This window comes from Pan troglodytes, chromosome 2, assembly GCF_028858775.2.
Source record: "Pan troglodytes isolate AG18354 chromosome 2, NHGRI_mPanTro3-v2.0_pri, whole genome shotgun sequence".
NCBI classification, from domain to species: domain Eukaryota; kingdom Metazoa; phylum Chordata; class Mammalia; order Primates; family Hominidae; genus Pan; species Pan troglodytes.
Window position 1 is genome coordinate 184,061,017 of NC_086015.1, and position 16,867 is coordinate 184,077,883.

Sequence of the window (16,867 nt, forward strand, 5' to 3'; positions counted from 1 at the left end):
TCTGGCCTATTGCTCTTCTGCCGTCCTGAGCCTCACCACTCCTCGGTGTTGTATACCCTATACCCTGCTTGGGGGATCTCCTGTCTTCTTCTTCTTCCTCTTCTTCCTTCTTCTTCCTCCGTCTTCTTCTCTCTTTCTCCTTCTCCTTCTTCCGTCTCCTTCTTCTTCTTCCCCCTTCTTCTCCCTTCTTTTTCTCCCTTCCTCCTTCCTCCTTCTCCTCCTCCTCTTCTTCTTCTTCTTTTTTAAAAAATTTACTCCTTCCTTTTGATGAAGCATTTCTCTAGTAGTGTCCTAATAAAAGTTACTTGGGAGCATACTTGGAACATTTTGTTCTTCAGTGAAAAATTATGCATTGTTTAGAGCACACCTTTCCAAATTATCTGATTCTGATTATACAGAGGCTCAGTGCCTTTCATTACCTTTGAGCTATTTTACAACTCTTTAAATTGTGGATAACTGATAGCAATGCAAAATAATTCTTATCTATAGACACACAATAAACAATTCACATCCCTCTACCCACCTCCACAAAAAGAAAACAGCTTAATATCTATTTGCAAATATTTTTCAAAATTCCCTTATTCCATATAAATTTGTGCTTCTTTGAATTCTCCTTTAAACTGGCTGTAAAATCTTACTGGTTCCTTCATTAACAATGAGTTAAGTAAGATATTTAGCACATGTTCATTTTATATCTGTATGTATGAGAGTCATGATTTTACCTTTTCTGAAGTTATTCTTTAACAGAAGTATACGTTTCAAGCTACTATAGTCTGAAAAACCTTCGTACTTTACTGATAGATTGGCTGGTTATAAAATTATAGGTTAAAAATCCAATGCCAAAAAGAACAAAGAAAAAATAAAACTAGTATCTTTGAATGAGGGATCATCAAGAAGATGAAATTCAGTTATCACTTGTGTCAGTGTAAATTACATATTATTCTCCAAAAACTTCATCTTACCAATAACATTCTTTTCCCTAAAATGATAACTCTTAATATAGAAGGGAAACTTTCTATTTTCTAGCCATGGCAAAAAAAAGATTTCACAAAGCAAGATCAGAAAAAGAAATAAAATAAATGTATAAGTGACACCAGAAAACAAAATTATAACAAAATATCAAGACTACTTGGATGCATTAACAATTTTTTTAAGTTCTCAAACCATATCTGAGGCGGTCATATATTAACCTGGTCTTTCTCATGAGATGCGCTAAGCCAATCCTCATTTAAACAAACAATATGACCTATAAATAAGAGTATTATGGTTACTGTCTTAATAGAAAGCTTGCACACTATTTAGTGAACTTGAGAATTCAAAGGAAAATTAAACACTCAAGTATTATTTCATCTTTCTCTTCATTTATTCTGCTCTTTACTCCCTAGGAAGGGGACAATGAATCCACATAGTTCTAAAAATTTTACTCTAACCTGTACCCATCAAAAGAGTGTGAGATTCAGGCTGGGCACGGTGGCTCATGCCTGTAATCTGAGCACTTTGGGAGGCCAAGGCGGGTGGATCACCTGAGGTTAGGAGTTCGAGACCAGCCTGACCAACATGATGAAATCCCATCTCTACTAAAATTACAAAAAACATTAGCTGGGCGTGATGGTGGTTGCCTGTAATCCCAGCTACTTGGGAGGCTGAGGCAGGAGAATCGCTTGAACCCGGGAGGCGGAGGTTGCAGTGAGCTGAGATTGAGCCGCTGCACTCCAGCCTTGGACAACAGAGCAAGGCTCCGTCACAAAAAAAAAAAAAAAAAAAAAAAGAGAGAGAGAGAATATGAGATTGAAACAAGCTGACCATGTACTTTTTTGCTTTTTATATACTTAGCACCTAGCCAACGCTTACCATGTTTATGTATTCCAAACACGTTTAGTTGATGAATGAATTTTAAAAACTGCTTTTATAAGAATTTTTCGGCAGGGCGCCATGGCTCACGCCTGTAATCCCAGCACTTTGGGAGGCTGCAGTGAGCCGAGATCGTGCCAGTGCACTCCAGTCTGGGTGACAGAGCGAGACTCCCTCTCAAAAAAAAAAAATAATAACAATAGTAATAATTTTTCTTAAATGTAGAAGATCATAATTGAAATTTTAAAAAATCTAAACAAGAGAGAATTGAAAGTCTTTCCTTAGTCTGCATACAAATGTGTATTTGATTACATTTCTTAGGTTAACCAATATAGTTAATAATGTTTGGGATAAGGGAAAAAACTTTTCTATAGGTAAGAGCGTCACTTGATACAGTGGACTGGATCCAATACACCTCCTTCATCCCCTGCTCCCATGGTTTCTTTAGAGCAGTGTGTCATTATCATTACTACAACTCTTTTTAGTCATTAGTTTATTCACAGAAAACAGAATGAAAAACTCACAAGAGAAAAACAAACAAAACACTTAATCGAGGTCAAATGACTCATTAAATCCTAAAAACACAAAACAGTATTCTCTTTGTACCTTCCATTGGATGAGATGTCTTCTTTCCCATTTTTACCCAGCTGCACCTACTTGATTTAACATTTTTTAAATAGAAGTATCTTCCTCTCAACATATCCACGTATATATTTAAAGCAAAACAATTTTAATCAAATTCACATGCAGATTATATGGGCTCCCGCCAATTCCTCTTATCATAATCGACCAGAACAATGGTACTGCCATGCTTTATAGAGTTTTAGAATAATTTTCTTTGATGCACATTTCATATAATTATAAAATGATATGGGCTGTTTAAAAATATGTTTTATAAAACCAATTCCCTCCCCTGTCTTATTAACTCGTGAAAGTACTGAACAGTATAATTTTTGAAAGTTATTTGTTGCCCATCGTTTTGGCTTTGAAATTTCCTTTATGTTGGAAATTGAACAAAACACTATTAAATTTCACCTGTGTTTCTAAGTAGTTTTACTTCTTATCCCAAATATATTAAACAAGTACTACAAAATACATATCATCTGTAGTTACCTTTCAAAATGCCTCATCAAAATTAGCAAAGGCAATTCATGTCCAAACAGAAAATAACTCTATGGTAAAATTGAAAAATGCCGATTTTTTTTTAGTTTGTAAATCATCTTTAAAAATTTAAATGTTGGACGGGCACAGTGGCTCACACCTATAATCCCAGCCCTTTGGGAGGCTGGGGTGGGGTGCAGAGATCACCTGAGGTCACAAGTTCGAGACCAGCCTGGCCAACATGGTAAAATCCTGTCTCTGCTAAAAATACAAAAATTAGCCAGTCGTGGTGGTGGGTGCCTGTAATCCCAGCTACTCGGGAGGCTGAGGCAGGAGAATCACTTGGGCTGAGGAGGCGGAAGTTGCAGTGAGCCCAAATTGCGCCACTGCACTCCAGTACGGGTGACGAGTGAAACTCTGTCTCAAAAAAAAAAAAAAGAAGAAGAAGAAGAAGAAAGGAAATAAAAAACAGATACAGCCTCATCCTAAACTAACATGTAATGGAGCAGTAGTAATTAAAACAATCTTATCCATACAATTGAACAATATGCACCAATAAAAGGAATGGAATAGGACCACAGTTCCCAAATTTTGTGCCACAGGCACCAGGACATGGCAGTGAATTTACAGGAGTGCTATGGGATACTTTTTTTTTTTGAGACGGAGTCTCAGTCTGTCACCCAGGCTGGACTGCAGTAGCACGATCTTGGCTTACTACAACCTCCGCCTCCTGGGTTCAAGTGATTCTCCTGCCTCAGCCTCCTGAGTAGCTGGGATTACAGGAGTGCACCACCACGCCAGCTAATTTTTGTATTTTTAGTAGAGACAGGGTTGCACCATGTTGGCTGGGCTAGTCTCGAACTCCTGATATCAAGTGATCTGCCCACCTCAGCCTCCCAGAGTGCTGGGATTACAGGCACGAGCCACGGTGCCTGGCCATTTTACGTTTTTAAAATAAACATTGTGACACTTGACATCTGTTAGGCATTGTGCAAACTACTGTCAAGGTAGTTGACAGTTCATACATTAGACTATCCTACATTCTATTCCATGATGTTATAACCTTGCACGCATGGGGTTTTCAGTGATTGATGTGACAAAAACAAAAATCAAACAGGAAATATGGGTAGTAGTATATTTTATTAGGGATATTAATTACATATGTAAAACCCCTTCACCTTTGCCACATTCTATTGGTTACAAGCAAGTTCCAGGTTCTACCCACACAAAAACTGGACACCAGGGAGCAGAATCAGGAGGGGTATCTTAGAATTCTGTCTACCACAATATACAGAGTGCAGAACCTACTGGTGACTGAAAATCTGTGAAATACAGCTTTAACCAACCAACTCTCTCTAGACTGTTTCTTCTATTCATTCATTCATTGATTCATTCATTCATTCATCTATCCATTCATTCATCTGACTTATGTAAGGCACTTACAGCCAGGCACATAGTAAACTGATCGTAAGTGTCGACTACCATTATTTTTATTTTTTTATGTTTTAAACAACAACTGAAGATCGTATATGCTCAATGCTAGGTAGTGGAAGGGAATACAAAGGAAAATAAGACTGATCTCTGTTTAAATTCTGGGAGTGAAGGTGGAGGACAGCCACATAAATAAGCGATAACAATTCAATGGACTATGCAATATTACAACTCTGCACCATGTAAGATGGGTGTTCAAAGAAGGAATGCCAATTCTGCACTACGTCAGTGGTGCCTTTATAGGGCAGAAGACAATTTAGTGGCATCTTGAAGATACTGTAGTTTGGCTAATAGTCAAGGAAGGAGATGTTTCAAACCTAAGAACAACATGAAAAATGACCACAGTGTGAAAAAGCAAAATTCAGCCCAGTTTAAGCTTTTCCCTTTATTCACACAGAATTTGAAAATATTTCTACTTCATTGTATTATACCACGTAACTGTTTGCAACATTTTGTACTCATTATTTTTCATCAACTCACATGCTCTTTGAAGAAGTTTTAAAAATATACAGATCAACTATACTTGGTATTTAATAAGTAATTAATGAATGGGGAGATGGATTTGGGATTGAATTGGGAATAATACCATAAGCCACACTAAGAGGTCTGGAATTAATATATTTGTGAAAGGTAGCTGTGAGGTAATGTTAAGAACAAAGACCGTAGAGTCAAACTGCCTGGCTCTGCCAAATTACTGATCTTGGGCAAATTATTTAACCTCTCTATGCTCTGGTTTTTGCATTTGTAAAATTGGAATGAAAATAATGGCTGCTTCAAAAGGGTTGATGCAAAGATTAAATTAAATAATATAAAGTACTTAGAAGAATATCTGGCATATATTATATGTTCAATAAATGTTTAAAATGATGATAATATGATGAATTGATAGTGTCAGATAACAAACAAGAAATCATGTGTTTAGAAGTAAGATCATTTGACTAAGGTTTTTTTTTTTTTTTTTTTTTTTGCAGTTTTTACATTTTTATTTAAACACAAAACGTGCATATGAGCTGTCTACTCATTTTCTTTGCTGCGCAGGCTGGCATTGGGGTTGGTGACTCTGATGGCCAGCTGGGCAGCTCTTTCCACCAAGGCTTTGCATTTCTTGGAGGAAACTGTGAGCGATCTCAGTACAGTAAGATTTGTTGCACATCAGCAGCACTTCCAGCTCCTTGGTGTTGTGGACCAGGAACTTCCAGAAACCACTGGGCAGCATGTGCTTTGTTTTTTTGTTGTTCCCATAACCAATGTTGGGCATCAAGATCTGGCCCTTGAACCTTCTATGAACCCTGTTGTCAGCACCTCTGGGTTTCTGCCAGTTAGGCTTAATTTTGACATATCGGTCAGACTGGTGCCAGATGAACTTCTTGGTTTTCTTTTTGAGGATCTTGGGCTTCATAAGGGGTCTGAGGGCAGCCATGATTCTGAGGAGGAGATGACTGCCACCTCCGTAGGTAGCGCCCAGGTTGGGGTTTTTAAAAATTAACTTATTTATTTTGAGACAAGGTTATGAGACTATTTTTTTTGCTTTTTGTTTTTTTTGTTTTTTTTTGAGATGGAGCCTCACTCTGTCACCCAGGCTGGAGTACAGTAGCACAACCTCGGCTCGCTGCAACCTCTGTCTCCCAGGTTCAAGCAATTCTCCTGTCTTGGCCTCCCGAGTAGCTGAGATTACAGGCACCCGCCACCATGCCCAGCTAATTTTTTGGTATTTTTAGTAGAGATGGGGTTTCACTATGTTGGCCAGGCTGGTTTCGAACTCCTGACCTCAAGTGATCTGCTGGCCTTGGCCTCCCACAGTGCTAGGATTATAGGCATGAGCCACTGTGACCAGCTGAGACTTTCTAACTTTTGTACTTTTGTAGAGACGGGGTTTCACCATGTTGCCCAGGCTGGTCTCGAACTCCTGGCCTCAAATGATCCATCCACCTTGGCCTCCCAAAGTGCCCAGGTTACATGTATGAGCCACCAAACCTGGCCTAAGGTTGGCTTTTAAAAAGAGAATTCTTATCAGTAGAGAGGGATAAAGACTGAAAAATCACAATGGAGAAGGCAGAAACCAGTTAAAGAGCTACTGCAAGCATAGAGAAGAGATGAGTAGAAACTGAAGGAATACAATGAGAGTGTAGATAAAGAGATAAAATTGAGATATTTAAAATGTCGAAGTAATGAGGCCTACTAGGTAGAGATGTGATAAGAAATGAGGAGAGATTCATAGGTAAATTTAAGTTTTTACTTAAAGAAAACCTTATGAACAATTGGGTACATAATGATGCCATTAGTTAACATAGAACATAGAGGAAGATCCCTTTATCTGTGGAGGGAGATAAGTTCTTTTTGGAAAAAATTGTATTTGAGGTGTCTTCAAAACTTGCAATGAAGATTTTAGAGAAGATTAAATTTTGGGAGTCTGTAGTGAATGTTCAGCATTTAAGACTGTCGGATATAAAAATGCTCTAGAAATAAATGCTCGGTGCCACAAAGTGAAACCAGCACTCAGGCAAAAGTTTTCTCAGCAAGGCAATTTACTTCTGCAGAAGGGTGCCACTCACATCAATCAAGATAGCAAGAGCACATGGAACAAAGGAGAGCAGGGGGTTTTTATCTCTGACGTGTAGTCCTTACCTCTGTGTCACTCCCCAATGGGCTGGGGTCAGACCACACAATCTGAACTGACCTAATTGGCTACTTTCAAATATCTTTCTAAATACGGAAGGGAAGGGGGATGTGAGGTACAGTGGTAAAGCATGTGAGACGTGCAGTTTTGGGCAAACAATGGGTGCAGGTAACCAAGGAAACAGATGTGAGTTATTGATTAGAGCTGACGAGAAGGGGGTAGGCTGTTTAGAGTAACTAGGGGCGAGGAGGCAGGTAGAACAAGAAAGTTAGGTTTGGGAACAAAGAACCAGGAAGTTAGCAGGCTAAACCTTTGAAGAGAAACTTTATTGTATCCTACAAGATCAGGAAGATGAGATTTTTTAGGGAAAGTTTATATGAGGAGAAACTATAAAAGAGTAAATGCAATTTATAGGAGGACTATTTTGAAAAAAAATAAAAAGAGGCTACATGGTGTAATTTACAGAGCACAGGAGACTATATTATTGTATTAATATAGACTATTGCATGTAAGAATATTAATAAAAGATGGAAGGCAACAGGCATGGTGGCTCATGCCTGTAATCCCAGCACTTTGGGAGGCTGAGGTGGGTGGATCACTTGAGGTCAAGAGTTCAAGACCAGCCTGCCCAACATGGAGAAACCCCACCTCTACTAAAAATACAAAAATTAGCAGAGTGTGGTGGCAGGTGCCTTGCAGTCCCAGCTACTCCAGAGGCTGAGGCAGGAGAATTGCTTGAACCCAGAAGGCAGAGGTTGCAGTGAGTGGAGAGTGTGCCACTGCACTCCAGCCTGGGTGACAGAGCAAGACTCAGTCTCAAAAAAAAAAAAAAAAAAAAGAAAAGAAAAGAAAAAAAAGATGGAAGGCAAAGTAACTGATTAATGTAGACTAGATATAAACTCCCCTGGAGCAAAGATGCAAAGATTTCTGTTTTGGCATGACATTATCTTGCCCAGTACTTCATTCATTATAAGTTCTAAGTAAATATAGATGAATACATGAGATATGAATGATAAAAATAAATAGACCAGGTGCAGTGGCTCACGCCCGTAATATCAGCATTTAGGGAGACAAAGGTGGGAGGATAGCTTGAGCCTAGGAGTTCGAGACTTGCCTGGGCAATATAGTGATACCCCCATTCTCCAGAAAAATTAAAAATAAAAAACCATGAATAGATATACCTAATCTATGTAACAACATGGAAAATGCTTAATAATACGTGTACAAAAAATAAAGCAGAATATAAGTTGATCCTCTGGTGTGTACTGGAGTTTGAAAAAAAAAAAAAGCTGATCAGCAGTATGATTATAATTTTGTAAAATTTATATGTGCAAATAGATAAGAAGTCAAGGCTTAAATGAAAATAATTTGTTAGGGTGATTAAAATACTGCTCCCCCAACTTTGGAAGGCTGAGGCAGGCAGATCACAAGGTCATGAGATCGAGACCATCCTGGCTAACATGGTGAAAACCCATCTCTACTAAAAATACAAAAAATTAGCTGGGCATTGTGGCAGGCGCCTGTAGTCCCAGCTACTTAGGAGGCTGAGGCAGGAGAATGGCGTGAATCCGGGAGGCGGAGCTTGCAGTGAGCCAAGATTGCGCCACTGCACTCCAGCCTGGGTGACAGTGCGAGACTCTATCTCAAAAAAAAATACTGCTTCCCCTCAACCCCAACCACTTATTTGGAATTCCATTCATAATGTAATTTAATAAGAAAGAGAACTGTTAAAACATATTTTAAAATTTTATTTATTTACTTTAGAGACAGGGTCTTGCTCTGTTGCCTGGGCTGAAGTACAGTGGCATGGTCATAGCTCACTGCAACCTTGAACTCCAGGTCTCAAGTGATCTTCCTGCCTCAGCCTCCTGAGTAGCTGGGATGACAAGCACATGCCACCACACCTGACTAATTTTTTAAGAAATTTTTTGTAGAGATGGTGTCTTGCCATGTTGCCCAAGTTGGTATTGAAATGTTTTTGACCAGAAGGCAGGATCACTGACCTCTACAGCAGGCTTGAGTCTATTGTGGTTACCTTAGGCTAGCCAATTCACCTCTTTGAGGTAGTGCCATTATGCCAAAACATGAAAAAGATGATTTCAGATATAACCAGGTGGAATGGAGACAGTAATAAAGGGGACAGTATTCTAGTAAGAATATGAAGGCTCCCAAGGAGCAAGATGACCGAAGCATAGAGTATAAGCGAGACATGGCAAGAGTTGAGCTCGGCCTAGAGACTCCTGGCAAACAACAAAGGGATTTATGTTTTATCCTGTCGTTTCAGCTATTTGGGTGGCTGAGATGGGAGAATCACTTGAGCCCAGGAGTTTGTATTTAGCCTAAGCAACAGAGTAAGACCCTTTCTAAAAAAAAAGAAAAAGGAAAAAAAATGTTATTCTAAGGAAAATGGGAATCCATTACAGGTAGAATAAAGCAAGCTGTGGCTCTTAGAAGACCAGAAGCTCATGTGAGGAAGCATAAGGTTTTATCAAAACTTAGAGTTTACTCGAGAGGCTGAGGTGGGAGGATGACTTGAGCCCAGGAGGTCTCGGCTGCAGTGAGCCTTGATTGAGCCACTGCACTCCAACCTGGCTGACAGAGACCCTATCTCAAATTGTTTTTTAAAAAAGCAAAAACAAAAACACTTAGAGACTATCACAGGATAGCTGTTCACCTGACTTCCCTGGTCAGGTAAACTTAGGAAAATTCTCAACTTCTTCGGGAATGAGGACTTGAAAATATATTATCACAAATTCATAATCTGGGGGCTGTGATCAGCCTCCTAAAAACTTGCTCACCTCCACATTACCCTGAATATTTTCCAGAATTTGCATGGAAAATTATGGGCCTCCTTATTTTAGAATTCCTTGCTTTCAGTTCTTTCTTAATGTTATTGTTATGAAACAATACTCGCTTTTTAAAATAAAATTTTTATTCTGGAATAATTTTAAATTTACAGAAAAGATTCAAGTGTAGTACAGAGTTCCCACATACATTCCAACTAGTTTCCCCTAATGTTGGCATCTTATATTACCATAGTACATTTGTCAAAACCAAAAAACTAATATTAGTATATTGCTATTAACTAAATTCCAGACTTTACTAAAATTTCACTAGTTTTTTTCCACTAATTTTTTTTACTAACACTTGGTGCCAGGATCCAATCCTGGATAGCAAATGGCATATATTGTCATGTCTCTTTCATCTCCTCTGGTCTGTGACAGTTTTCACTTGTTTTTCATGACACTTCATCTGTTTCAAGAAGTCAGTTATTTTGTAGAATGTCCCTCAGTCTGTTTTTGTCTGATAGTTTTCTTGTGATTAGACTGGAATTAAAGATTTTGGAGAAGACTACCACAGAGGGGAAGTGCCCTTCTCACCACATCCTATCACAGACGGGATGCCATCAACATGATTTGCCCCTGGTGATATTAGCTTTGATCACTTGGTTGAGAAATCTGTTCTTCAGATTTCTCCACTGCAATTGTTTCTTTTTTTTCTTTTTTTTTTTTTTTTTTTGAGACAGAGTCTTGCTCTGTCACCCAGGGTGGAGTGCAGTGGTGCAATCTTGGCTCACTGCGACCTCCACCTCCTGGAGTCAAATAAGTCTTGTGCCTCAGCCTCCCAAGTAACTGGGACTACAGGTGCCTGCCACCATGCCCAGCTAATTTTTTTGTGTGTTTTCAGTAGAGACAGGGTTTCACCATGTTGGCCAGGCTGGTCTTTAACTCCTGACCTCAAGTGATCCGCCTGCCTCAGCATCCCAAAGTGCTGGGATTACAGGCATAAGCCACTGCACCTGGCCCAATTGTTTCTTATACATACTTTATTCTTTCGACATCACTAAGTTCAACCCACACTCAAGGTGAGGAGGAGTAAAGAGGGGAAAGAGTGAATAAATTCCATCTTCAGGAGCGGGGGTTATCTGCATATATTATTTGGAATGCCTCAGTAAGAAAAATTTGTCCCTTTATTCCCATTTATATGTTTATTTACTCATTTATATCAGTCTAGATGCCTTGTTGTTCATTGTATGAGTATAACCCAATACTACTTTTGTTTTATTTAATTAATTAATTAATTTATTTATTTTTGAGATGGAGTTTTGCTCTTTTTACCCAGGCTGGAATGCAATGGTGTGATCTCGGCTCACTGCAACCTCCACCTCCCGGGTTCAAGCAATTCTCCTGCCTCAGCCTCCCAAGTAGCTGGGATTATAGGCACCCACCACCACATCTGGCTAATTTTTTGTATTTTTAGTAGAGATGGGGTTTCACTATGTTGGCCAGGCTGGTCTCGAACTCCTGACCTCAGGTGATCCACCTGCCTTGGCCTCCCAAAGTGCTGGGATTACAGGCATGAGCCACTGCACCCAGCCTTATTTTATTTTTGTCACAGAGTCTTGTTCTGTTGCCCAGGCTGGAGTGCAGGGGTGCAATCTCAGCTCACTGCAATTTACATCTCCTCTACTCAAGCGATCCTCCCACCTCAACCTCAACACCCGGCTAATTTTTGTATTTTTTGTAGAGATGGCATTTCACTACATTTCCCAGGCTGGTCTGGAATGTGCAGGCTCCAGTGATTCACCTGCCTCAGCCTCCCAAAGTGCTGGGATTACAGGTGTGAGCCACTGAGCCTGCTCTACTTTATTTTTTTGCTCAGATTACCCAGCTTTGGCCATTGAGAGCTCTTTCAGGTTGGGTCCTGTGGTCTTTGATGTACTCCCATCCTTTAATTTTCTGAGTACTTCCTTGCTTTCTATAAGCCTCTGTAAGCATCTGGAAGAAGCTAATGGCTCATTTAATAGTTTCTCTGGTCCAGCCCTAGAATAATTTATTTCTCCAAATATTCTTTTTCATTAACAATTTGTCCCAGCTAGGCACGGTGGCTCATGCCTGTAATCCCAATGAGACAGCCAGGTGGAAGAGGGTCCCTGGAGAAACTCCAACCAGCCTGCCCACTGAGGTGGAGCCTCGGGAAGTTCATGATGTTTGTAGCAGGGAGGAGCCTGGCTCCTCCTCTTCCTGTATGGAACCTGAGATTCAAGCTGCAGGTGGGAAGCACTCTAGCAGGGACTCTGTCCTAGCAAGAGTCCCTGTTTCCCCCCCTTTTCTTCCTTTTCACCCAATAAAACCCTGCTTTACTCACCCTTCAAACTGTCTGCAAGCCTAAATTTTTGTGGCCATGGGATGAACAAGGACCCCATCTTTAGCTGAATGAAGGAAAAGTCCTGCAACATTTTTTGGCACCCAATGTGGGGCCTCAAAAAGCAGTAAGTGAAATGGGGACTCAAAACCTCTCACTGTTGCTTCTAAGCCTTTTCATCCTTGGAGTTCTGAGGGTGGGAGAAACCATGTCCCCAGCCCCCCATCACTCCTGGGCCTTTTCATGGCTTTTTCCTTCCTTTTTCAGTACTGACCGGCGAGCAGCAGCTCCCCATGACTCTCCTCTCCTTGCTGGGGCTGGGATGCATGGCCCAAGGGTCCAGCACAGCCAGGTGGCTGGCATTTTCCGCCATGTGCCACTGGAGACTTCCCTTTCCCCAGCCAGGGGGCTCTACTCCATCGGACAGTAATTAAGCTTTTCTCCTGTTGGAGGAACCAGTTGTATAAGAATAAGAGGTTATTTCTCAGGCATGTTTAAACCTTTTTTTTTCCCTCTTCTCCACCCATCAGCAGTTAACCTTTAAATTTTTTTCCCCCATTTAAGAAGATGGTTTTATTAGGCCAGGACCCAACTCTCACTGTATTCTTTGCAAAGTTTTGGTTGTGAAATCAAGCCTCCATCTTATTTTATATCCTGAGGGCAAGGCTTGTAACTCCGGTGGCAAGGCTTTGTTTAGCAATCCTGACTTAGGGAATAAGTTTCTTTCTGGTTTGATATCTGCATGTTTTCCTAGCCCTGTTTCTTAAAGAGTGACACCCAATGACTGGGTTTTCTCCTGCCTCTCAGTGTGTATGTTGTGCATAATGTCTGCAAAAAGAGCGTTAATTAATTTGGCCTAAAGGAAGACAAGGGCTTGGATCAAATACTTTTTAAAGGGAAGATAAATGCTGTGGTACCTTTTAGTTCACATGACTTTAATCTTTGAGAAATAAAAACAGTCCTAAAGACTATTGGTAAAATGCAGGTCAGACGCAAGGTTTGCATCTGTTTTAAGGTTACAAACTGCCACTGCACTCCAGCCTGGGTGACTGAGCGAGATTCCATCTCAAAAAAATAAAATAACAAGATTTTCCTAAGGTGATAATCTGCTCTTTGGCAAAATTTGTAAAGGGTTATAAAAGACTTTTGCTTCTTTGAAATTTCTAAGTCATGATTTTGGCAAAATAAATAACTTATGGTAATTTGGAATTCTTTTTTTATTTCCTTTGAGACAGAGTTTTGCTCTGCCGCCCAGGCTGGAGTGCAGTGGTGCAATCTCGGCTCACTGCAACCTCTGCCTCCCTGGCTCAAGTGATTCTCCTGCCTCAGCCTCCTTTGTAGCTGAGACTACAGGCATGTGCCACCACACCCGGCTAATTTTTGTATTTTTAGTAGAGACAGTGTTTCACCATGTTGGCCAGGCAGGTCTCAAACTCCTGACCTCAGATGATCCACCCATCTTGGCCTCCCCAAGTGCTGGGATTACAGGTGTGAGCCACCATGCCCAGCCCAGAAATCTGGAATTATATTTCATAATATCAAGTGTTTTAAACCTCAAACATTTAACAGCCTTCCCAAAATCAAACTTCAGTTTCAAAATTGTCTTTCCTGGCACCTGCCTTTTCGAATACTTTAGAGGGCCCCTGAAATGTCCAGAAAAGAGAGGTAAACGGGATTATGTGACAAGTTTAGGTACATGGAATTGCCAAAATATGCTCAATCTTCTTTAGGTTGTATCTTGGTGAATGATGCTAATACATGTTCCAAATTGTATGGAATTTCTAAAATTCTAATGTCTGAATATATGCTATCAATCGTAATTAAGGTTTTTATGTTAAGTTATTGTAAACCATGGAGATAACCAAACTTCTTTGTCAATCATGTTTCTAACTGACTACCCTGGACATTTTGCTATTCACAGATAATTGTTGTCTTGTTTTAATCCTTTTCAAAGATGGTTTATAATGAGCTATATAACTTTTTTTTTTTTTTTTAGTAGAGACAGGGTTTCACCATGTTGGCCAGGCTGGTCTTGAACTCCCAACCTCAGGTAATTTGTCTGCCTCGGCCTCCCAAAGTGTTAGGATTACAGGCATGAGCCACCACGCCCGGCTGTGATGAGCTATAGAACTTTAACAGGTGCTCTCAAACACAGGCTTCTCATAACTTTAGAGATTGTAACATTGGAATAAAGGAAAATGTACAGGACTCATAAAGCTGAAATGCTCGTGAATATCAAGCAAAACAAGAGTTAACTAAATGGACAGAACTCAGCTGAAGCAACCTTTTTGAAATTTGCTTGGAATATTGCTGATCCTTGTTTTGTTTTTCAGAGTCAAGGAAACTTTTTTTTTTTTGAGATGGAGTTTTGCTCTTGTCAGCCAGGCTGGAGTGCAATGGCACTATCTCGGCTCACTGCAACCTCCGCTTCCTGGGTTCAAATGATTCTCCTGCCTCAGCCTCCTAAGTAGCTGGGATTACAGGTACTCACCACCATGCCTTGCTGATTTTTTGTATTTTTAGTAGAGACGAGGTTTCACCATGTTGGTCAGGCTGGTCTTGAACTCCTGACCTCAGGTGATCTGCCCACCTTGGCCTCCCAAAGTGCTGGGATTACAGGAGTGAACCACTGCACCCAGCCATTTTGAACTATTTAAGGCCTTTAATAATTGAGTAAAGTATGCTCCTATGAACAAAATTTGGAGTATGTTTGTTTTTCTCTACCTGGTTCCTCTAAAATTTGGAAACTATCTGTGAGCATTCATATGGCAATATAGTGCACTAAGAATCAGTGCACTAAGAATCCATTTTCTTTTGCAAAAGAACCCAATTGGAGAAACTGGTCATTTTACCACTGGAAGGACATGCTTTCCTTTAAGGAGTCAATCTCAACTTGCAGAGCCAATAAAAGCCCAGTGGGGAAACTGGCCTCATACCCTTGCCTACACAGTCCCTGTACAGGATTCCTGACCTGTGGTCAGTAAAGAATGTCACTTTCTAACAGGTCTAGAAGCTCCAAGTTTATCTTGAGACCTTAAGAGGAGAGAATCACCCAACTCACAGGTGTTTGAGGATACAAACCCATGGTTGGGCTCAGCTTTAAAATGTCTTATCTTAGATCCGTTGGGGAACAGAGTTCCATCAAAGCCAATCCAAAAGGCCTATGTAGAAGTAATTATTCTTGCTGCACTTTATGCAAATAATCAGGCCAAGTATAAGATTAAAATATATTGGGCCAGGCACGGTGGCTCACGCCTGTAACCCCAGTGCTTTGGGAGGCTGAGGCAGGCCGATCAGGAGGTCAGGAGTTCGAGACCAGCCTGGCCAGCATGGTGAAACCCCGTCTCTACTAAAAATACAAAAAAAAAAAAAAAAAACTAGTCAGGCATGGTGGCACACACCTGTAGTCCCCGCTACTTGGGAGGCTGAGGCAGGAGAATTGTTTGAACCTGGCAGGCGGAGGTTGCAGTGAGCTGAGATTGCGCCACTGCACTCCAGGCTGGGCGACAGAGCAAGACTCCATCTCAAAAAAAAAAAAAAATTATTAAAATCTATTTTGCAAACCACTCAGTCCTATCGTAATTTTTTTTATTTTTAACAAAAATGAGGACTGGAGAGAGAGAAATTATGTTCCCAAACTTATCATACATTTGTCACTAAATTCTAAACTCACTAGCTGTTTTTAAGTTTTTGCCTACATGTTAGACTAGCCCTGCTTGTTCCTGTGAACCAACCAGCAATCTCTAGCTCTAACTCAGAAAAGACAAGAGGGATGGTAATGTAGAAATCCAGATCAACATTCTGGTTCTGGGCAATTATCCTACAAATCCTGCCAGATTGTGATGGGGATAAACAGGATATCCATCACTTGGAGGTTTCCTTTTTGGGAAAGTAAAACCAAGGGAGCTAACAAAAGCCAGGAACCATGCACCCAAATCCTAAAAAGCATAACTATAGCTACCAGTTATCTGGGTGTGTCACAAGACATCCTTTTCTCTCCCTTGTTGGAGGAGGACTTCAATTCCACAGTTTCACCTTAGCATTCGGCTTATGATAAGGAGTCTATGCACCGCCCCCTCGTGACACATTTTTGTCCCAGACTCAACTTCAAGCTTCAAGTCAAAGCCGTGGGAAAGAAAACTGGATCTAAGGGATCCAGAGGCAGATGACAACGAGGTTAAAAGGCACAGCGCAGGTGAGCGTGGCTGATTCCTGCCGATTAAGCCAAGTCCAAGCTTCCTATTTCATGGATAAAGGCCATGTTAGTATCCATGATGTAAATTAGGTCTAGGCAACTCCAAGGCTACTGACAGCAGGGGAGATAGGGTATATGTGGATAAGAGCAGATGATTCTTGCCCCCTAGATGCCCCCTGCTTCATGGGTGGAAGTCGCTTTGACACCCATGGCGGCACCTGCCAAGGTCGCAGGGACTCGGGGATGCAAGGACGGAAGATGGAAATAAGATGCTCTTCCATCTCTCCCTCACATACCCTGGGTATCTGCTAGGAAGAGAAGGGAACCAGGGAAACCTGCTTCCCTCTCTCTAGATGGGTAGCCATTCATCTTCAGTCTGTACCCCATTCAAATGCATACTGAACCTCTGGGACTCCTTTAAAAATGCCTTCTTTTTCCTTTCTCCTCCTCTGTTCTCTCTTCACTAA

The 16,867-nt window shown here is 40.7% G+C and overlaps 1 pseudogene; it reads right to left on the bottom strand.

The window, feature by feature from the left end:
- Positions 1-5,457: 5,457 nt before the first annotated feature.
- Positions 5,458-5,863, bottom strand: LOC471014 (large ribosomal subunit protein eL32-like; annotated as a pseudogene).
- Positions 5,864-16,867: the final 11,004 nt, after the last annotated feature.